The sequence below is a fragment of the Anser brachyrhynchus genome (assembly GCF_964034855.1).
Source record: "Anser brachyrhynchus genome assembly, contig: SCAFFOLD_106, whole genome shotgun sequence".
In the NCBI taxonomy this organism is placed as follows: domain Eukaryota; kingdom Metazoa; phylum Chordata; class Aves; order Anseriformes; family Anatidae; genus Anser; species Anser brachyrhynchus.
The window spans coordinates 274,959-296,770 of NW_027664005.1; the positions used below are offsets into that span (position 1 = coordinate 274,959).

The following is a 21,812-nucleotide window of genomic DNA, read 5'->3' on the forward strand; positions in this document are numbered from 1 at the left end:
CTGGGAAATGTAGTTCTTGGCCACCGGGTTTCCGGGAGTCCATATTGTTTTCCCAGAGCATGCCGGGAGATGTAGTTCTCGGACACTGGGCTTCCGGGAGGCCATGTTGGTTTCCCATCTTTGCTAGACTCCGGGTGCTCTGGCTTCACAGAGAAACCCCCAAACTGAAAAATGTACCTGCTAATATATTGGGCTCTAAATGTAGCCCTGGGTTAATTGAATAACAATCCCTGGGTAAGATTGAAGTGCAGGAGGGGTTGGCTACGGTTTTAAGAGCCGGTTTGCAGAAAAGGGATTTCCCGTTAAGAAATGGCATATACTGATTGTTCTCTTCCTTGCTCTGCCAAGACCTGAAGCACATCTTGGAAGCCAGGCAGAATCCGTGGAGCCAATGGAGTTCTCAAGCTCGACTTCAGCTTCTTCCCAGCTAGAAGAAGCAAGGACACGCCGGCTGAGTTCCACAGGCAACGCGCCCGTATCTGTAGACGAGGATTTAGAGATGCTACTTTGGGAACTCTCAGACGGCATACTGGAAGCCGAGCTCGACTTGGACCCAGGGAAGGATGAGGATGACCTCCTCCTTGAGCTTTCCAAGATGATTGATGATTGAACTGCATAGTCCTATGGTATATTAAAAAAAAAAAAAAAAAAAGAAAAAAAAGAAAACAACTCTTCTTCTTGTTGGATACCCTGAGGTGATCCTTTTTCTAACTGAGGCTTTGCAATGAGACTTAAAGCACAGTTGGAACTGGTAGAAATTGGCAGGATCTGCACTCAGTTGTCCTAAGTTTTCCTGCTGGTCAGAGTTAAGGTCTTGTGCATGGCTCCGTAACTATAGGTGGCTACCTTTGATATCAAGAGGACAAAGCACTTGTTTCTTTTGGCACAGAAAGATGTCCATCGGCACGCTGTGGTGGCTGTGAATTGACGTAGTGATGGAGCGATGCTCTGAAGGCTTAAACGGAAAGCTTCTTCCTTCCGCCCCCCTTGGCACAGCTCGATGTTGGGCACATTGTGAAGCCTGGGTGTTCTGATTTCTCGGACAGTTGATACCCAAATCCCGGAGTTACTATGTCAACTCTTGACTTTTATTTGTGTATGCCATTGTTTTGACTGTAATCTTTTCAGATGATGAAGCTGTAGGGGCGGGAGGGAGCAAAATAATTATTCTAGCGTTGTGGACCAAACATGCTGCCAGGAGTGGTGGTGGTGGGGTCAGCCCACCCGGCCTTACTTTCAATTATCGGGGATGATAAAATGGTGTGAGAAGCAGCAGCTCTGCGATACGGCTACGCTACCCCCACTCCCTTCTCTTGTGCTGTACCAAAGTTCCCCCAAGCTTTGGTTGGTGCTTTTTGTTGGTGACAGTAGGACTCCAGGGCGAGTAGTCGGGACTCTCCTGCAGTAACTGGGTCAATTAAGGGTTGGTTTAAGTGCCTCCTGGTTTTTAAAATTGCTCCCCTGAGCTGCTGGCTCTGCTGCCTGCTACAGCAAATGTTCGGGTGCCATCAGCGTCGCACTTGGGCGTGGGCACTGACCCTGCGGAGGAGAGCTGAGACTCGCGTGTATTGTGTACCCTGCCGCCAGTGATCGTTTTCCCCTAGCAGATCTATTTTGAATCATTTCCCTAAATTTTAGAGGAACTTTAGGCTCTTTGTGCTATGATTTGTGAAGCTGTAGGGGCCCTCAGGCATTTGCTGCTGGCAGAGGAAAACCGCTTGTCGAATTTGTTGTAAATACTTTCTGTTTGGACAACAACGCCTGTGTGTGTGTGTGTGTGTGTGTGTGTGTGTGTGCGTGCTTTGACGACCCCCTGCGACGCCCCAGCTCCGCGAGGGAAGCTTTGAAGCGGCTCTGGGAAAACCTCTGCGGAAGAAACCGCTGCTAGTGACTTGCGGAAAAGGGACTCCACAATCAGTGAGATTGTAAAGTAGGTATGTTTATTCAGCGCTGGGCAGCACGGGAGGTCGTGGGCATGAAGATTGATGACTCTTCCTCGTCACCGCTAGTTGACCTCTTGTCTTTGCACAGACTCAGTTGCTCCTTGGCTCTTGTCCATCTGCAGGACCAGTTTCTCCCAGTTTCTTAAGACAGGCTCACTCTCTTATTAGGAGACTGACCTTGGTAAGGGGCCCAAGGCTTCTTGCTTTAGTTAATTGGCACAATGCACCATAGTTAGCAAAGACGCTAAGTAGCATCCTAGTTTAACGCTGTCAGCGCTCTATCTCTACTTGATAAGATTCTCCTAACTCCCTCTCTCACTGGAGCCCACGCAGCCCTCCGTCCTGCCGAAGGACTTCACGGGGACTTCTGCCGGCTCCGGGTGCCCGCACACAGACAGAAATGGCTTTGAGAGAAAACAATCAGGAGGAGGAGAGCTCAGAGACTGCGGCCGGCTTCGGCCACCTTCCCCTCGCTTTCCCTCTCCGTGTTCAAACCGAGCACTGTTCTGCCGTCAACCTTCGCTGCCTCTGCCCGCGGCGCCGGGCTTTCGCGGGTGCCATTGCTCCTCTACATATTTTATCCTTCCTTTTGTAAGGAATGGTCCAGCAATTCGTGTCACTAAGGGATTTGAAGGGTTACCATCGAGGCCCGGGTCTAGGTGATAAGAGAACAAAGGGGTTTTTAGGGAAAAGTGCTGACTACTGCAGGGGATGTTGCTAGAGTTTCTGAAATCCGGCGCAGAGGCTCCCAAACGAGGAGGAAGGGGGAGCTGAAGGACAATTGAAGGACAAAAGCCTGAGAGGAAGACAACCAGCATTCAGCCCGAGCAAGCCCCGAGAGACCACCAGAGACTGGTACGCAGGCGCCCCTGGGAGGGGTTTCGGATTCCGGAAACCAATTCTAATAACCCTGCCTCTTCTCGAAGTAGTAATGAATATGTATTAGCCTGGGAGCATCAAAACCAGCCGCCTTACGTAACAGGCGTGCGTCCTGGGGGAGCAGAGACTCCCGGCGCACCCAGCGCTGCTTGCTTGCCTCTATTCGTTTAATAAATTGTAAACTTTGATTGTAATCCTATTTGGATTTATAACAGCCATTTATAACACTTTTTATATTTGTATTTTATTTAAGGCTGTCTTGCCCCCCTCCCCCCCCCAGCCTCGCTGCTCGCCAATAAAGCTGGCGCAGGGGCTAAGGGATTTGAAGGGCCTGCTTGTACACCTAAGGGATTTGAGGGCCTGCTTGTACACCTTTGGGGACTGCCTCTTTTGGGGGGGGGGGGGGGGTGTTAGGAGCTGCTTGTATACTTTTTTAGGCATTCCTCTGAGAGGGGGTTGGGAGCTTCGTGTATACTGGGGGGGGAGGGCCTCCCTCGAGGTGGAAGCGGGGGAGGTTGGAGCGTTTCTACACTGTAGGGGCCTGCCTGTACACTTTTGGGGCCTTCCTTGGAGGGGTTGGGAACTGCTTGTACACCTTTGGGGCCTGCGTCTGCGCGGGGCGGGGGGGGTTAGGGGGTTGGAGCTGGTTTTAACCTTTCGGGCTTGCATCTGGAGGGGCTTGGGGCCTGCCTTTGGGGGGGTGGTTGTGAGCTGCTTGTATACTGTAGGGGCCTGCTTGTACACCTTTGGGGCCTGCGTCTGGGGGGGGGTGGGAGCTGCTTGTACACTGTTAGGGCCTGCCTTGGGGGAGGGGTTGGGGCATGTGCCTTGGGGGCATGGGGTTGGGAGCTGCTTCTACGCTGTAGGGGTCTGGGTCTTGGGGGGTTGGGGCTGTTTGTACACCTTTGGGGCGTGCCTCTGGGGAGGATGGGGAGTTGCTTGTACACCTTTGGGGCCTGTGTCTGGGGGGGGGGTTGGGGCCTGTGCCGGGGGGGTTGGGAGCTGCTTGTACGCTCTAGGGTCCTCTGGCAGGCTTTGGGGCCTCCCTTTGAGGGGGGCAGTTGGGAGCTGGTTGTACACCTTTGGGGCCTGAGTCTGGGGTGTGGGGGCTGGGGCTGAGGCCTGGGGCCTGGGGCATGCATCTGGGTGGTGGTGGGGGGGGTCCAGTTCATGGGGGGGGTGGGTTGGGAGCTGCTTGTGGACAGTTGGGGTCTGCATCCGGGTGTGGCTGGGGCCTGCTTGTAGACTTCTGCAGCCTGTGTCTGGTGTTTGGGGGCTTTTCTGTAGTGTTTGGGGATCGCATTTTGGCTTTGGGATGTGTCTAGAGCTTCTGGGGCCTAGCTGTAGTGCTTGGGGCCTGCGTCTGGGGCTTTTCTGTAGCATTTTGGTAGCGTGTTTGTGATTTGGGGTCTGTATCCAGGGTTTTGCCTTTTTTGTAGTTTTCAGCTTTGTGTCTGTTTCTTTGTTGGTTGCCTGGGGTTTGGGGTTTGGATCATTAGTCAGTGTCATTAGCGTCGGGGGGTTGATATGAAGGGTTAGGATTGTGGTTAGAGTTGTTACGGTTAAAGAGAATAAGGATTTTAGGGTAAGGGGATCAAGGTTGTGGGAATAAAAATGTTTTTGCACAGAGTTACATCGTTTAGAGGGAAGGAAGGTGGTATTGATATATGCTTGCAGTGATAAGAAAGCTTAACAGACAACCTTGTAAAATGCAGACAACCAGAATCCTTAGAGCAATTGGGTGGAAATCACGGTGTAAGAAACATTACCACCTCAAAGAGGAAAACAGTCAAGAAAAAAATAAAATTGACTAGTAACAGGCCAGCAGCTGTGTATTTTCTGTGAAGCACTGGATAGATCGTGAACATGGATTACTCAGTCAATGGGGAAACTGGGGAGGGTCCTGGTCACCGAGAGGAAAAAAAAAATTATATAAACTGTGTTATGGAACTAGTAGGTGGCTTGTGGGACGCCTGCCATTGCAATCGTGAATAAAAATGCTACCTCACTGAGATACTTGCCTGAGCCTATGGTATTGGTTACAGAGTGTTTCTAATAAGGTGTTAGGGTTTTAAGGTTTCAGGGCTAAGGCACTAGGGTTGGGTTTCAGGGTTAGGGTTTCCAGGGTTTAGGGTTAGGATTTTAAGGTTGTTAGGATTGGAGTTATAAGGGTTAGGGTTTGGGGGTTAGTGTGTTAAGGTTTTAAAGTATTTTGTGGTTTTAGTGTTGATAGGGTTTTTAGGGTTAGGGTCTTAGGGTTTTAGTTATGGTCAGGTATTTAGGGTTAGGGTTTTAAGGTCTTATTTTTTTTTTTTTTAAGGTTAGGGTCTCCAGCGTTAGGGCTTTGAGACTCTTTACGTTTTGGGTTAGGGTTTAGAGGGTCTTAATTTTTAGGGTTAGGGCTTTTAGGCGTAGGTCTAGTGTGGTAAATTTTATCGGGTTAGGACTGTAAGGGTTTTTAGGGTTAGGGTTTCTAGGGTTTTTTGGGGTAGGGGTTAGGGTTAGATCCGTGGGAGCCGTAGTGTTAGGGGTCAGGGTTCTTAGGGGTAAGGCCCAATATTAGGGTGGAAGGCCAAACTAAGGGGGTGCCCCCCCCAAAATTGAAGGGTCGAAGCCCCAATTTAGGGGAAGAAACGTCAAAATTGTGGGGTCCCCCAAAATTGGGCGGAAGAGCTCTTAATATTGGGGGAAACCCAAAAAAGGAGGGTGGGGGACTCTAAAATTGGGGGGACCCCCCCAAATTGGTTGTGTCCCCCCCAAAATTGGTTGTGTCCCCCCCAATTAGGGGAGGAACCCCCAAAATTGGGTGGGCGAACCCCCATATTGGGGGGGAAGAACACTTAAATGGAAGTGTGAAATTCCAGAATTGAATGTGGACCCCCCAGAACAGTCTTCAGGGGTTTAGTGTGGTAAATTTTATCGGGTTAGGGCTGTAAGGGTTTTTAGGGTTAGGGTTTCTAGGGTTTGTTGGGGTAGGGGTTAGGGTTAGATCCGTGGTTGCCATAGGCTTAGGGGTCAAGGTTCTTAGGGGTTAGGCCTAATATTAGGGCGGAAGGCCAAAATAAGAGGGTGGGAGCCCCCCCCAAAATCGAAGGGTTGAAGCCCCAAGTTAGGGGAAGGAACGTCAAAATTGTGGGGTCCCCCAAAATTGGGCGGAAGAACTTTTAATATTAGGGGGGAACCCAAAAAAGGAGGGTGGGGGACTCTAAAATCGGTTGTGTCCCCCCCAAATTAGGGGAGGAACCCCCAAAATTGGGTGGGCGAACCCCCAAATTGGGGGGAAGAAGACTTAAATGGAAGTGTGAAATTCCAGAATTGGATGTGGACCCCCCAGAACAGTCTTCAGGGGTTTAGTGTGGTAAATTTTATCGGGTTAGGGCTGTAAGGGTTTTTAGGGTTAGGGTTTCTAGGGTTTGTTGGGGTAGGGGTTAGGGTTAGATCCGTGGTTGCCATAGGGTTAGGGGTCAAGGTTCTTAGGGGTTAGGCCTAATATTAGGGCGGAAGGCCAAAATAAGAGGGGAGGAGCCCACCCAAAATTGAAGGGTTGAAGCCCAAAGTTAGGGGAAGGAACGTCAAAATTGTGGGGTCCCCCAAAATTGAGCGGAAGAGCTCTTAATATTGGGGGAAACCCAAAAAAGGAGGGTGGGGGACTCTAAAATTGGTTGTGTCCCCCCCAAAATTGGTTGTGTCCCCCCCAAAATTGGTTGTGTCCCCCCCAATTAGGGGAGGAACCCCCAAAATTGGGTGGGCGAACCCCCATATTGGGGGGGAAGAACACTTAAATGGAAGTGTGAAATTCCAGAATTGAATGTGGACCCCCCAGAACAGTCTTCAGGGGTTTAGTGTGGTAAATTTTATCGGGTTAGGGCTGTAAGGGTTTTTAGGGTTAGGGTTTCTAGGGTTTGTTGGGGTAGGGGTTAGGGTTAGATCCGTGGTTGCCATAGGCTTAGGGGTCAAGGTTCTTAGGGGTTAGGCCTAATATTAGGGCGGAAGGCCAAAATAAGAGGGTGGGAGCCCCCCCCAAAATCGAAGGGTTGAAGCCCCAAGTTAGGGGAAGGAATGTCAAAATTGTGGGGTCCCCCAAAATTGGGCGGAAGAACTTTTAATATTAGGGGGGAACCCAAAAAAGGAGGGTGGGGGACTCTAAAATCGGTTGTGTCCCCCCCAAATTAGGGGAGGAACCCCCAAAATTGGGTGGGCGAACCCCCAAATTGGGGGGAAGAAGACTTAAATGGAAGTGTGAAATTCCAGAATTGGATGTGGACCCCCCAGAACAGTCTTCAGGGGTTTAGTGTGGTAAATTTTATCGGGTTAGGGCTGTAAGGGTTTTTAGGGTTAGGGTTTCTAGGGTTTGTTGGGGTAGGGGTTAGGGTTAGATCCGTGGTTGCCATAGGGTTAGGGGTCAAGGTTCTTAGGGGTTAGGCCTAATATTAGGGCGGAAGGCCAAAATAAGAGGGGAGGAGCCCACCCAAAATTGAAGGGTTGAAGCCCAAAGTTAGGGGAAGGAACGTCAAAATTGTGGGGTCCCCCAAAATTGAGCGGAAGAGCTCTTAATATTGGGGGAAACCCAAAAAAGGAGGGTGGGGGACTCTAAAATTGGTTGTGTCCCCCCCAAAATTGGTTGTGTCCCCCCCAAAATTGGTTGTGTCCCCCCCAATTAGGGGAGGAACCCCCAAAATTGGGTGGGCGAACCCCCATATTGGGGGGGAAGAACACTTAAATGGAAGTGTGAAATTCCAGAATTGAATGTGGACCCCCCAGAACAGTCTTCAGGGGTTTAGTGTGGTAAATTTTATCGGGTTAGGGCTGTAAGGGTTTTTAGGGTTAGGGTTTCTAGGGTTTGTTGGGGTAGGGGTTAGGGTTAGATCCGTGGTTGCCATAGGCTTAGGGGTCAAGGTTCTTAGGGGTTAGGCCTAATATTAGGGCGGAAGGCCAAAATAAGAGGGTGGGAGCCCCCCCCAAAATTGAAGGGTTGAAGCCCCAAGTTAGGGGAAGGAACGTCAAAATTGTGGGGTCCCCCAAAATTGGGCGGAAGTACTTTTAATATTAGGGGGGAACCCAAAAAAGGAGGGTGGGGGACTCTAAAATCGGTTGTGTCCCCCCCAAATTAGGGGAGGAACCCCCAAAATTGGGTGGGCGAACCCCCAAATTGGGGGGAAGAAGACTTAAATGGAAGTGTGAAATTCCAGAATTGGATGTGGACCCCCCAGAACAGTCTTCAGGGGTTTAGTGTGGTAAATTTTATCGGGTTAGGGCTGTAAGGGTTTTTAGGGTTAGGGTTTCTAGGGTTTGTTGGGGTAGGGGTTAGGGTTAGATCCGTGGTTGCCATAGGGTTAGGGGTCAAGGTTCTTAGGGGTTAGGCCTAATATTAGGGCGGAAGGCCAAAATAAGAGGGGAGGAGCCCACCCAAAATTGAAGGGTTGAAGCCCAAAGTTAGGGGAAGGAACGTCAAAATTGTGGGGTCCCCCAAAATTGAGCGGAAGAGCTCTTAATATTGGGGGAAACCCAAAAAAGGAGGGTGGGGGACTCTAAAATTGGTTGTGTCCCCCCCAAAATTGGTTGTGTCCCCCCCAAAATTGGTTGTGTCCCCCCCAATTAGGGGAGGAACCCCCAAAATTGGGTGGGCGAACCCCCATATTGGGGGGGAAGAACACTTAAATGGAAGTGTGAAATTCCAGAATTGAATGTGGACCCCCCCAGAACAGTCTTCAGGGGTTTAGTGTGGTAAATTTTATCGGGTTAGGGCTGCAAGGGTTTTTAGGGTTAGGGTTTCTAGGGTTTGTTGGGGTAGGGGTTAGGGTTAGATCCGTGGTTGCCATAGGCTTAGGGGTCAAGGTTCTTAGGGGTTAGGCCTAATATTAGGGCGGAAGGCCAAAATAAGAGGGGAGGAGCCCACCCAAAATTGAAGGGTTGAAGCCCAAAGTTAGGGGAAGGAACGTCAAAATTGTGGGGTCCCCCAAAATTGAGCGGAAGAGCTCTTAATATTGGGGGAAACCCAAAAAAGGAGGGTGGGGGACTCTACAATTGGGGGGGACCCCCAAAATTGGTTGTGTCCCCCCAAATTAGGGGAGGAACCCCCAAAATTGGGTGGGTGAACCCCCAAATTGGGGGGAAGAAGACTTAAATGGAAGTGTGAAATTCCAGAATTGAATGTGGACCCCCCCCCAGACCTGGGGAGGAATCCCCAAACTTGGGGGGGACCCCCAAAATTGGGGTTAAAGCCCCAGATCCCGGGGAGCTAAGCCCCAAATTAAGGGAAGGAACCTCAAACATGTGGTGAGAACCCCAACATTGGGGGAAAGAACCTTAATATCAGGGTGGCAGGCCAAGAAAGGATGGTGGGGGCCTCCAAAATTGTGGTGGCTTGGAATTGGGGGGAATCCCCAAAATGGAGGGGGAACCCCAAAAGTGGGGGGGGGGGCGAAGCACCAAATTAGGGGAAGGAACCCCAAAATTGCGGGGAAGAACTCTGAAATGGAGAGCTGAAAACCCGAAATTGAGGGGAAACCCCCCAAAACGGCGGGAAAACCCTCCATAAACACGAAACCGGTAATGTAACAGAGCAAAAAATGGCGTCCTACGGCAAGGTGCGAGGCTCAATTTTCTGGGGAGTGCTGGGAAATGTAGTTCTTGGCCACCGGGTTTCCGGGAGTCCATATTGTTTTCCCAGAGCATGCCGGGAGATGTAGTTCTCGGACACTGGGCTTCCGGGAGGCCATGTTGGTTTCCCATCTTTGCTAGACTCCGGGTGCTCTGGCTTCACAGAGAAACCCCCAAACTGAAAAATGTACCTGCTAATATATTGGGCTCTAAATGTAGCCCTGGGTTAATTGAATAACAATCCCTGGGTAAGATTGAAGTGCAGGAGGGGTTGGCTACGGTTTTAAGAGCCGGTTTGCAGAAAAGGGATTTCCCGTTAAGAAATGGCATATACTGATTGTTCTCTTCCTTGCTCTGCCAAGACCTGAAGCACATCTTGGAAGCCAGGCAGAATCCGTGGAGCCAATGGAGTTCTCAAGCTCGACTTCAGCTTCTTCCCAGCTAGAAGAAGCAAGGACACGCCGGCTGAGTTCCACAGGCAACGCGCCCGTATCTGTAGACGAGGATTTAGAGATGCTACTTTGGGAACTCTCAGACGGCATACTGGAAGCCGAGCTCGACTTGGACCCAGGGAAGGATGAGGATGACCTCCTCCTTGAGCTTTCCAAGATGAGTGATGATTGAACTGCATAGTCCTATGATATATTAAAAAAAAAAAAAAAAAAAGAAAAAAAAGAAAACAACTCTTCTTCTTGTTGGATACCCTGAGGTGATCCTTTTTCTAACTGAGGCTTTGCAATGAGACTTAAAGCACAGTTGGAACTGGTAGAAATTGGCAGGATCTGCACTCAGTTGTCCTAAGTTTTCCTGCTGGTCAGAGTTAAGGTCTTGTGCATAGTTCCGTAAGTATAGGTGGCTACCTTTGATATCAAGAGGACAAAGCACTTGTTTCTTTTGGCACAGAAAGATGTCCATCGGCACGCTGTGGTGGCTGTGAATTGACGTAGTGATGGAGCGATGCTCTGAAGGCTTAAACGGAAAGCTTCTTCCTTCCGCCCCCCTTGGCACAGCTCGATGTTGGGCACATTGTGAAGCCTGGGTGTTCTGATTTCTCGGACAGTTGATACCCAAATCCCGGAGTTACTATGTCAACTCTTGACTTTTATTTGTGTATGCCATTGTTTTGACTGTAATCTTTTCAGATGATGAAGCTGTAAGGGCGGGAGGGAGCAAAATAATTATTCTAGCGTTGTGGACCAAACATGCTGCCAGGAGTGGTGGTGGTGGGGTCAGCCCACCCGGCCTTACTTTCAATTATCAGGGATGATAAAATGGTGTGAAAAGCAGCAGCTCTGCGATACGGCTACGCTACCCCCACTCCCTTCTCTTGTGCTGTACCAAAGTTCCCCCAAGCTTTGGTTGGTGCTTTTTGCTGGTGACAGTAGGACTCCAGGGCGAGTAGTCGGGACTCTCCTGCAGTAACTGGGTCAATTAAGGGTTGGTTTAAGTGCCTCCTGGTTTTTAAAATTGCTCCCCTGAGCTGCTGGCTCTGCTGCCTGCTACAGCAAATGTTCGGGTGCCATCAGCGTCGCACTTGGGCGTGGGCACTGACCCTGCGGAGGAGAGCTGAGACTCGCGTGTATTGTGTACCCTGCCGCCAGTGATCGTTTTCCCCTAGCAGATCTATTTTGAATCATTTCCCTAAATTTTAGAGGAACTTTAGGCTCTTTGTGCTATGATTTGTGAAGCTGTAGGGGCCCTCAGGCATTTGCTGCTGGCAGAGGAAAACCGCTTGTTGAATTTGTTGTAAATACTTTCTGTTTGGACAACAACGCCTCTGTGTGTGTGTGTGTGTGTGTGTGTGTGCGTGCTTTGACGACCCCCTGCGACGCCCCAGCTCCGCGAGGGAAGCTTTGAAGCGGCTCTGGGAAAACCTCTGCGGAAGAAACCGCTGCTAGTGACTTGCGGAAAAGGGACTCCACAATCAGTGAGATTGTAAAGTAGGTATGTTTATTCAGCGCTGGGCAGCACGGGAGGTCGTGGGCATGAAGATTGATGACTCTTCCTCGTCACCGCTAGTTGACCTCTTGTCTTTGCACAGACTCAGTTGCTCCTTGGCTCTTGTCCATCTGCAGGACCAGTTTCTCCCAGTTTCTTAAGACAGGCTCACTCTCTTATTAGGAGACTGACCTTGGTAAGGGGCCCAAGGCTTCTTGCTTTAGTTAATTGGCACAATGCACCATAGTTAGCAAAGACACTAAGTAGCATCCTAGTTTAATGCTGTCAGCGCTCTATCTCTACTTGATAAGATTCTCCTAACTCCCTCTCTCACTGGAGCCCACGCAGCCCTCTGTCCTGCCGAAAGACTTCACGGGGACTTCTGCCGGCTCCGGGTGCCCGCACACAGACAGAAATGGCTTTGAGAGAAAACAATCAGGAGGAGGAGAGCTCAGAGACTGCGGCCGGCTTCGGCCACCTTCCCCTCGCTTTCCCTCTCCGTGTTCAAACCGAGCACTGTTCTGCCGTCAACCTTCGCTGCCTCTGCCCGCGGCGCTGGGCTTTCGCGGGTGCCATTGCTCCTCTACATATTTTATCCTTCCTTTTGTAAGGAATGGTCCAGCAATTCGTGTCACTAAGGGATTTGAAGGGTTACCATCGAGGCCCGGGTCTAGGTGATAAGAGAACAAAGGGGTTTTTAGGGAAAAGTGCTGACTACTGCAGGGGATGTTGCTAGAGTTTCTGAAATCCGGCGCAGAGGCTCCCAAACGAGGAGGAAGGGGGAGCTGAAGGACAATTGAAGGACAAAAGCCTGAGAGGAAGACAACCAGCATTCAGCCCGAGCAAGCCCCGAGAGACCACCAGAGACTGGTACGCAGGCGCCCCTGGGAGGGGTTTCGGATTCCGGAAACCAATTCTAATAACCCTGCCTCTTCTCGAAGTAGTAATGAATATGTATTAGCCTGGGAGCATCAAAACCAGCCGCCTTACGTAACAGGCGTGCGTCCTGGGGGAGCAGAGACTCCCGGCGCACCCAGCGCTGCTTGCTTGCCTCTATTCGTTTAATAAATTGTAAACTTTGATTGTAATCCTATTTGGGACTCAGCCATTTATAAAACTTTTTATATTCGTATTTTATTTAAGGCTGTCTTGCCCCCCTCCCCCCCCCAGCCTCGCTGCTCGCCAATAAAGCTAGCGCAGGGACCCCTGCCTGCAACCATAGAGACGCGGTCCTCCCGGCCTGCTAGAGCGGCCCCCCACGCTCCTCCAGCATCCCAGCGTCCCTTGCGCGCTCCCGCCCGGCCTCAGGGGCTTCCGGAGGCGGCCCAGCAGGGGCGGCGGGAGCAGCGAGGCGGCGGCAGCCATGGCGTACCGCGGGCAGGACCAGAAGGTGCAGAAGGTGATGGTGCAGCCCATCGTAGCCTTCCTGCGGCCGGGGAGCGACGGGGGAGCGGGTGGGGGGCGGCCCCGGCCTCAGGGGTCTCGGCCCGGGCCTTGAGGCCTTGTCCCGGGGCCCTGGGGCCTCGTTGCAGGGTTTGAGGCCTTGTCCTGAGGCCTTGTCCCGGGCCTGGAGCTCTTGTCCCCGTGCTGAGCCCTTCACGCAGCGCCCCAGAACCTCATCTTCCGCTACCTGCAGAGCGTGAGTAGCGCGGGGAGAGGACGGGGAGGGGATGGGGATGGGGATTTGGGGGGGGTGGGGGGAGCGGGGAGGGTCCGGGGATCTCCCTCGCTGAGTTTTCGGCTCCCACCCGTTGCTCGGGGCAGGTTTGTGGGGAATGGAGAGCTGTGCGGCGTGCTGGTGGGTACAAGGAGCTGCTGCGCAGCCCGGCGTTTCGCCCTCGTGTTAACGGGAGTGGGATCGTGCAGCCGGGCGTGCAGGAGTGTTCCCTTGTGACTGGAAACGTGTCCTTCAGCAAACGTGTAGTATTCACCCAGTCATATAAGACTCTAAAATGTCAGACTGTTAATTGAAACTGCCCCTGAGAGTTGCTCCTTGGAGTGTTTGGGAGCTCTAGCGGCTATGGTTAGCGGGTATTTCTGAACACACGAGAGAGAACAAAACTGCTCGCGGTGTTTGTGTTCCAATTTACTCTCCTCCTTCGTTCTGCAGAGCTCGAGGATCCAGGTGTGGCTGAGCAAGTGAACGTGCGGATAGAAGGCTGCATCATCGTGAGTGTCAGCACGACCCCACGTTACGTCGTTAGTTTGTTTTCCCTCATTCACAATCCTATTTTTTCTTGTCAAGAAAAACTAGCCCAAGGGAAAAAAGAAATCGTGCTTCTCTAACAATTAGTCTTCATTGTCCAGCCTGGCTCAGCAAAGCTGACGATGGTTCGTGTTGTTGCTGAACTAATTGCCACTGTTGCCGATTTCTAGGGCTTTGACGAGTACGTGAATTTGGCGCTGGACGACGCAGAGGAGATTCACTCCAAGACAAAATCAAGGAAACAGCTGGGTGTGTCGTGTGTCTGTGCAACCCGAGTGACGCGCGGTCTGAAACCTGCCCGGGTGAGCCTTCTAGGTAGCAGCACTGAGAGGTACCAACCGTGTGACGAGCCTTGCTGTTGAAGTTCAGTGAGCAATTCCTGGCTACATCTCTGTCCCTGATGATTTTTGAGCTGCTGATTTTGCTGAATGAAGGAGAATCTGTCCCTGCCTGAGACCAGTTCTGGTCTTTGAAACGTGTAATACCAGGCGGCCTGCACTCTGCGTGATGGGCAAAACCCTGCTCAACCACACGAAACACTTTCTGAAAACACGAGATTATTCTCAGGTTCTGGGCTCTCTCTAATCCCCTCTTTCCCTTCTCTGTGCTGCAGGCCGGATCGTGTTAAAAGGGGACAGCATCACTCTTCTACAGAGCGTTTCTAAGTAGAATTTGCCATCCTTAGAACAAAGGTGGCTGCCGTGCTGCGGAGTGACTGAGTGCCAGGGGAACGCGGCCCGCTGGTAGATAGGAAGTTATTTGTAACTGGGGTTGCATGCTGAGGTCAAAAGTCCTTCCTTTGTGGGAGCGAGTTGTTTGTAGCTTGAAACAATACGTGATGTATTTCACAAATAGCCATTTTTCACATTAACTGTAAATGTAAACCACAAATCTGCTTGTTTTCAGTCTCTTCCTTCTGTGAATGGAGAAGGAGGAGAAATATAGAAGCGTGGGCTTTTCTTTTTGCTGTGGATCTGATAAGTTTCGATAACGCTATGTGCTTTCTTGACCATTACATCTGCATTACGTGGCCAGGGTGGACTCGTTCAGGGCACGGAAGCCCCACACAGTCCTTGAGCTAGCAGGGTGCTAAGGAGGGTGTTGGAGATTTTGCATGCAATTGCAGCCCTTTGTTGCTGCAGTGACAGGTTCCTCAGATTCTTTCTAAACAGGGTTTAACTTGTTGAGAATCTTTTTGGGAGTGCTTATTGTGGATCAGTCAGTAAAAGTATCTTAGTGGGCCCGTGAGGGATTTGGGGCTGTGGTGCAGTAACCCAGTGTTTACAAGTGTTACTGCTACGCATGCTTGTCCAATAACGTCTCCAGATCAGAGAGTGAGAGCGGGCAACTGGTTTGGATTAAATCTGTCACTTCTTGCTGCTTTGGACAGAGCCTGTAGATTAAACCCTTGTGCTGTTCAATAAGCTGGGGTATCAGATGTGTCGGTTGGGTTTTTACCATTTGATTTATTTTTTTTATCCGTTTGGAGATCTGTCTTTTCTATTTAAGTTTCCCCAAGAGAGCTGAGTTGCTTGATGCATCGACCAAAGAGAAGTTCCCCGGCTGGCTTGGGACAGCCAGTCCCCTCGTTTTTCTGATCACAAAAAAAAAGAAAAAAGAAAAAAATCGAAGAAGAAAAATTTTGACTGTAACTGTAACTCAGAAACTAAGATTACCTAAATGGAGAGAAATGAATTTTGATGCACAGGCTGTGCTAGAAATCTGTTAATCAGCATTCAGTTTTTCAAAACTTCAATTTGTGTATCATCATCATGAAAATTAATAAATTCAAGGTGGGAGATCCTTTCCTGAAAGGGAAGGACAGAAATACGAGTCTTGCTGTGGGGCCTACCCAGCGCAGTTCTGCCATTCCGAGAAGTAATACGTCAGGAGTGTCACAGCAGACGTTCCCAGGAAGAAACCTTTGAGGGGCAGCACGACACACTTGATTGGCTAAAGCAGCTTCAGCTGGACAGCCTGCTGCCGGGATGGGTAATTCTAAGTTGTGTTCAAGTTGCTGAGTTCCTTTCAGCATGTAGTAAAGATGTAACGTGCCAATGTCGTTCGGGAACAGGAGGCATTACGTGTCACCAGCAGTGGGCACGTAGGGAACAAAACAGTATCTTACGAGGTCCTCCACATCTGCCTTTCATTTTGTCCTTGGTTTGCCAGCTGGAGCTTTCAGGAGGTGAGGAAGGAGGCTGTCCCAGTGAATAGTTCAGGTGTTGCAGGGTATTTGTGATGCAGTGCTTGTAAAATTTACCTGCCCGCATCTCCTGTTACAGGCAGCCCCCCGCGGGCCCTGTGAGACGGGGAGCTGCTGCCCGGGGTTAGGCCCAAGGTGCCCTGTCAGGCCCAGGGCCGCCCTTCCCCTTGCCCTGCCCTTCCCTCCCGCTCCGCAGCCCTTGCTCAGGCCTTTTGGGCCGTCTGGCCGTCCGTCTGGCCGTCTGTCCATCCATCCGGCCGTCTGGCCATCCATCTGGCCCTATGTCCCTCCATCCCACCTCCCTGCCCTGTCCCTGCCGTCTCCCTGGGGAAGCAAAGAGTCCCTGGGCTGTCTTCAGGGGGGAGGTTCTGCTCAGGAAATTAAAGCTTCCCCCTTAACCCGCCTTGCGAGTTATTTTGAGTTCCAACCTTCTGCCTTCCTTTCGTAGCAGTGCCTCTGAGGGGTGCGCTGTAAGGTAGCCGTCATCTGGCGCGCTGCTCCTGCGTTTCCCAAAGGAACTGCCTTCGGGATCTGACTAACTCTGGATGCACGCGGTTGTCACCTTAATTTCTCCGTTAGTTTGCTGAAAACAACCCTCTTGGGTGACCTTTGTGTTTGTTTCTTCAAACTTGGATCGAGGAGGTCTCTGTTTCCTTATGCTGATGTTCACAATGAAAGTGCAGAAGGGATGCTTACTGTTGCCCGGGTCAGTCCTGTTGCCAGGATGGGAATGTTTAGCCTACCGGCCCTCTGGTGTTGTTAGGCTGCACTCGGAGTGTGAGCTCTGGGCCTTATTTGGAAAAGACTGCGTTATTTGAGTGTACAAACCGGAGATATTCTGCGGATAGGTGATTCTCAAACCACGTCAGAACCACCGCTGTGGCGTGTGCTGGAGTCGGACGCGCGTTTGACTGATCAGGCGGAGCAGGTGAATTGAATTTGTTGCTGGATGGCGAGGTGTTCTGGGGGAAGAGCTAGTCTAAGGAAAACTTCCTCTTACTGCCCCTTCCCATCTCAAATGGCCACTGTCTGGGGAAATTGCTTCTTTATGACATTAACTACAACGTTACAGTGAGGATGAGGAATCATCATTACTCCCATAGTTATTTGCTGCCAGGCCGCAGCGTTGATTTCAGAGATTTAAAAAAAAAAAAAAAGGAAAAAGAAAGGAAGTATGTATTCTTTCACATACTCTCTTTTCCCTGAGAGTAAATGTTGTAGCTTCAGCAGTACCCTTCCTCTGGAAACGATTCCCAGTGCCTGCTCAGACACTGGGGAGGAAAATGACAGAGAGAACAATGGAGGAGAGCCACCCGATACAAAGAAAGGAAAAAAGGGGTTATGGATGAAGGGAAAGCAACTACATAAAAAATTGGTGCTATCTAAAAATTGGTTAAGGGTTTGGGACCTGCAGGTGCTGCCTACACGTGCGTGTGTTGCAGTCGTGCCTGTTGCCACTGCGCAAAATGGAGAGAGCTTCTTTGTCGAATGCAGCATGTTAAAGCATGCGCCATTGCCTGGAAGAAAAGCACGGCCTTCCCTCGTGTGGGACTTCTTCCCCATTGATCTGTGGTTTACCTGAAGGTTTACCATAACCTGCATAAGTTTCAAAAGCAAGCAAACAACCAACCAAAAAACAACACCAACATTAAAGAGTGGCAAGGCAGATGCTCATCTGGGGACTCTGACTCATCGGTGACATCACCAAGCAAAGCACTGTGAGCGCTTCGGGTCGGGGCTGCTGCGGCGAGCCTCGCAGCCGGGAGGGAGAGCGGGTACGGTTCGCCTCTGGCGGGTCTGTGTCAGCCCTCTGCCCTGGTGGCTTCGTTAGCAGTGAGAGTTTGACTGCTGTGTTCCCAGCTTTCGCTTCTGCACCGACCGTGTGGCAGAGCCCGCAAGCTGCTTCCTCAGCTGGAAGAGGAAGAGGAGTGACCTCAACTGTGCCGAGGTAAAGCAGAACTGTTGAAAAGATTTGTCAAAGATGCGGGTTGTACCAGCGCAGCCGCTGCAGCTGCAGCAGGTCCTGGAGCATTGGAGAAGATAGAGAGGGGTTTCTTCGTGAAAAGAACGCTGTGAAAGTGTTTTCACGCGGGAAATTAGGAGAAGCGCCTCTGTTGTTTGGATATCCTCTATTGACCTGGCACACGGGCATTACAGCATACCTGGCACACTCTTTGTATTGTTTGTAAAAAAAAAAAAAAAAAGTGTTTTAGGGCAGGCCAAAAACCTGCCTTGGCACTTCCACATCGCAGCAGTGCTTGCAGGCCGTGCATCCTGGATGCCAGGCCAGGATCTAAATCCGATGGTGCTGTTGGTAACGTGAAGTTCAGGAAGCACTTCTGGGTTTTTCTGCTCTTCCATGTGAATTTTTGCCCTGTGAAGGTGGTGTACTGAGCTCTTTTCTTACCGACAAATAGGTTTAAAAGCAGTTACAGCAAGGATGAGCTGTGCTAGCAGGAGGCTGTTCTGTGCTTCGACCATGGGAAGATGAATGGTTTACCTATGCACCGTTAAATATAGTTTGACACCTAGCACACAACACTTGCAGCCTGTGGGGTGCTTTAACAAGCAGGTAAATCAGCGGAGACTGTTTTGCAGCCAGGCTGATGCTGGGTGATTGAAAAGCAGGGTCACAACAAGGAGTTTATGCTGTTCTTTCTTGCTTGTCATCCGACTGTCCGCTTACACTGTTCTAAAAAAAAAAAAAACCACCAAAACGGGGTAAGCATCTTTAATACCTTTATTATAAATGGAAGGCACAAAACAGGCCAGCAACAGAGACTGTCCAAGAGAAAGACTTTGTGCTTTATAAACAAACAAGAAATTACCCTTAGGTAGGTGTGATAATCCTTCCCTAATGCATTTTTTGGAGTGCAAAAATATTTTGTTCCCTTCTTGCTCTTCTCTCCAGGACAAAGGCAGAATAGCCAACTGGAAAGTTAGACCAGGGAGGTCAGTTTGTTCCATACTGAGAAAGACAAGCCTGTAAAACAAACTAGACAGGTTTTCTTTGGACTAGTTATCTTCCTTCAGCAAAGGCAAAGTTTATGACACTTGTTGGCATGTATTTCCAGACCCCCAGCTACCGTGACTGTAGTGCATCTGTAATTCTTTTGTACAAAAAGAGTTCAAAATCTCGTAACGCAAAAACTTTACTAGCACCCTGGAGAAAAAAGAAATCTAAAACTCTTGCCAACTTCTATTACAGACCTGCTGAGTGCACCAGAGTTACTCATTTTTATTCAGGCTTTCAGGGGCTAGTTCAGTTGGTTTCTGTTCAGCACTTGGATCGCCATATTGGCAGATGTCAGTTAAAAAAAAAAAAAAAGCTTTGGAGATCTTTTTTAAAATGAGACTGCTTTTTATGGCATTTAGGGCTGTGAGGTATCCTTGGTTTTTGCTTTCTTCCCATTCCTTAGACCAGATCCATTCATACCCTGAACAGCGTTCTGGGTCTGTTCAGGAAAATGGAAGGCAACAAGCAAAATGATGAGCGCCTTGGGCATTCAAAAGAGCTCAATCTGGAAAAGATTTCAAGTCCAACTTCCATGCTAAGGAGCACCAGTAATTTTTAGAAGTAGATGCAGAGGAATCTGCATGGCACTAAGTGTGTTTCTGAAGGTGCTAAAGGTCGGAAGTGACGATTCCTCTCAATACTAAAGAAGAGAAGGAAACCTTGCACTTAACTACTGTTTTTATTCCCTTTGTCAAGCAGTCAAAACCAACAACTAATACGAGAACCCAACTTTTCCCCTCTTTACTTTAGATTTGGGAAAATTCCCTGCCAAAATAATACTTCCTGGAAAATTCACTAGTGTTTGTGTGAGTAAAAGGTTCCAACCTTTTATTATTAATTTGTAAGAACTATTTCATCCGCTTTTGTCCAGAAGAGTCAGAAATAATTTGCACAGAAATGTGCAGCATTTTAATGAAAGGATTCAGAATCACTCTAATTTGAACTTTATCTGGTCTGGTTGCAGGTTTTATGACATTTAGTGTCTTAAAAAAAAAATCAAAATATCTGACTTCACATCAGAAAAAAAAACCTGCTTGTGGCTAAATAAAATCTGTTGCAGCTCTGGTCATTGAAAAATCATTGGCTGTTAAATTGGACCTAAGTCATCTTTTCTAACCTTTCATGATCTTGCAGCAATGGATGATGATGGATATATGGATTAGGGAACAGCACGTGATGGCAAACCTGTGGTATTTGCTACAGCGCAGAAAGAAAACAAATTGCTTCCAAAAAATCAAACTAATTCAAAATTCTTGGTATCATGCAGCCATGCCACTGGCAAAGTGAGCATTGCCCTGCCTCTCAAAGCTTGCTGTATCCTTGATCTGCTGTCTTCCTGCTGTTAATTGATTGCAACTCTACGTGTCTGATCAGGGCTACGAGTTGTTCTCCATATGGATACCATACAACATATACTGTGCACGCTTGTGTGTATAGATATGTTTATCCTGTATGCATGTACATATGTATGCATATTTGTGTGCTGGCCCCCAGATCACTCATGGTATAAAGCATTGGCCTCGAAGGCATACTCATCAAAATATTTGGTAGATCCTCCATTTTTTTCTAGTTCCCTCAAAATGAGAGAGTTTTTACGCGCTCTCTGTGTCAAAAAGGCAAAACTTCTGATTTCCACTGTCGCTCTCGCTAACTTTCTATCACTCACTCCTCGTGTGTGTGTCTAAACACATATGTGTGTATGCGTATGCACATTTGTGTATTTCTATGCACTGGTGTGTTTTTTGCTGTACAGGTAATAAAGACGGGGAAAGGTTTTAGTGTTTTCTTAATAGGTGAAGAAATCTTGAAGACCAGAGATTGGAACATACTGAATTTTGAATTAAAAAAAAAAAAAAAAAAGTCAAATTGTCTGGCTGTGGAAGATGGATCCTCATTTTTGCAGCCACTTTGAATCACGAGTTCATCTCTAAAGGCACTGGGTTTTTTTGTTTTTGTTTTGTTTTGTGGGGGTTTTTTTTTGGTTTTTATTTTTTGAAGAGCTAACTAACCCTGGCTGTCTCCAGTCTGAGAGAGTGTTCAGATGGACTTGCTTCCTCCATTAGTTATAAGCTGTTTAAAAGCACATCCTATGTTTGAATTGTGGATGAGAGGCTCCCTTGGCAAAGTGAGGAGGCAAATTCTTCCTACCCCTTTATCATTAATTCACGGATTCAGTGTTGGTTCGGCCTCCAGGAGAAGTTAACTGGAAGTCTTTGAAGATCAATAACTTTGCTGAGGTTGTCCAGGTAGGTGAACTCGAAGACCCACAGTGACTGGAACATGCTATTTAACGCGTCATACTGCGTTCTGTAGAAGTTACTCGTAGCCATAGTTGATCATTGCCTTGCATGTATGATCAGGTGGTTTTTGAAGAAGTGACTCCATTTTCAGGCTTCCAGGTGTGCTCCAAGGCATATTATTGAGGACGTGGAAGAGAACACTTGCTGACAAAGCTCCTGGCAGCTTTACAGAACTTTAGTTTAATATTGTGTTAGTTCCCGTAACAGCTGATTTCAAGGCATTGCTCTCCTCAAGAGACTAATTTGATGAACAGAAGAAAGCTGGAAAAATGCTTGTTACTCATTATTTTTCACTTGTTGGTACTTTGTTTAGGGTTACTTTTAAAAAGAAGATTTCACTGATCACAAGCCAGTGGAAGACTTTCAGCCCAAGCAAGGGTGAAGACAGCTCTCTCCAAGAGCAGAGGAAGTCGCTGTGGAGAGAACCCGAGCTTGTTATCAGAACTTGTCGGCATGTCTAAACAAGGAGACGATTGCTACTTCTATTTCTATTCTACCTGTACCAAGGTATGGCTGGGTTTCTTTTGCTTTGCTTTGCTTTGTTTTTTTGTTGTTTTTTTTTTTTTTTCATTTTTTTCAGGAAGGGGTAGAGTAGGAGGAGGAGGCACACTGGTCTTTGGTTAACGTGATAACCAGATAGATTCTGAATTCAATCGTAGCAACCTGAGGCAGTAGCATGGACGTTTTTGAGGCTGTACTATATTTTCCTTGTTGGTTTCCTTTT

At 49.0% G+C, this 21,812-nt stretch overlaps 1 pseudogene across 1 annotated transcript in view; it reads left to right on the forward strand.

The window, feature by feature from the left end:
* The window catches only part of LOC308186514 (zinc finger CCCH domain-containing protein 11A-like), a 68,429-nt pseudogene that overhangs the window by 35,517 nt on the left and 11,100 nt on the right, over window positions 1-21,812 (forward strand). Inside the window, exon 4 of the transcript XR_013956150.1 lies at window positions 17,187-21,595. The product of XR_013956150.1 is annotated as a zinc finger CCCH domain-containing protein 11A-like (transcript). The remainder of the gene's footprint in view (window positions 1-17,186; window positions 21,596-21,812) is intronic.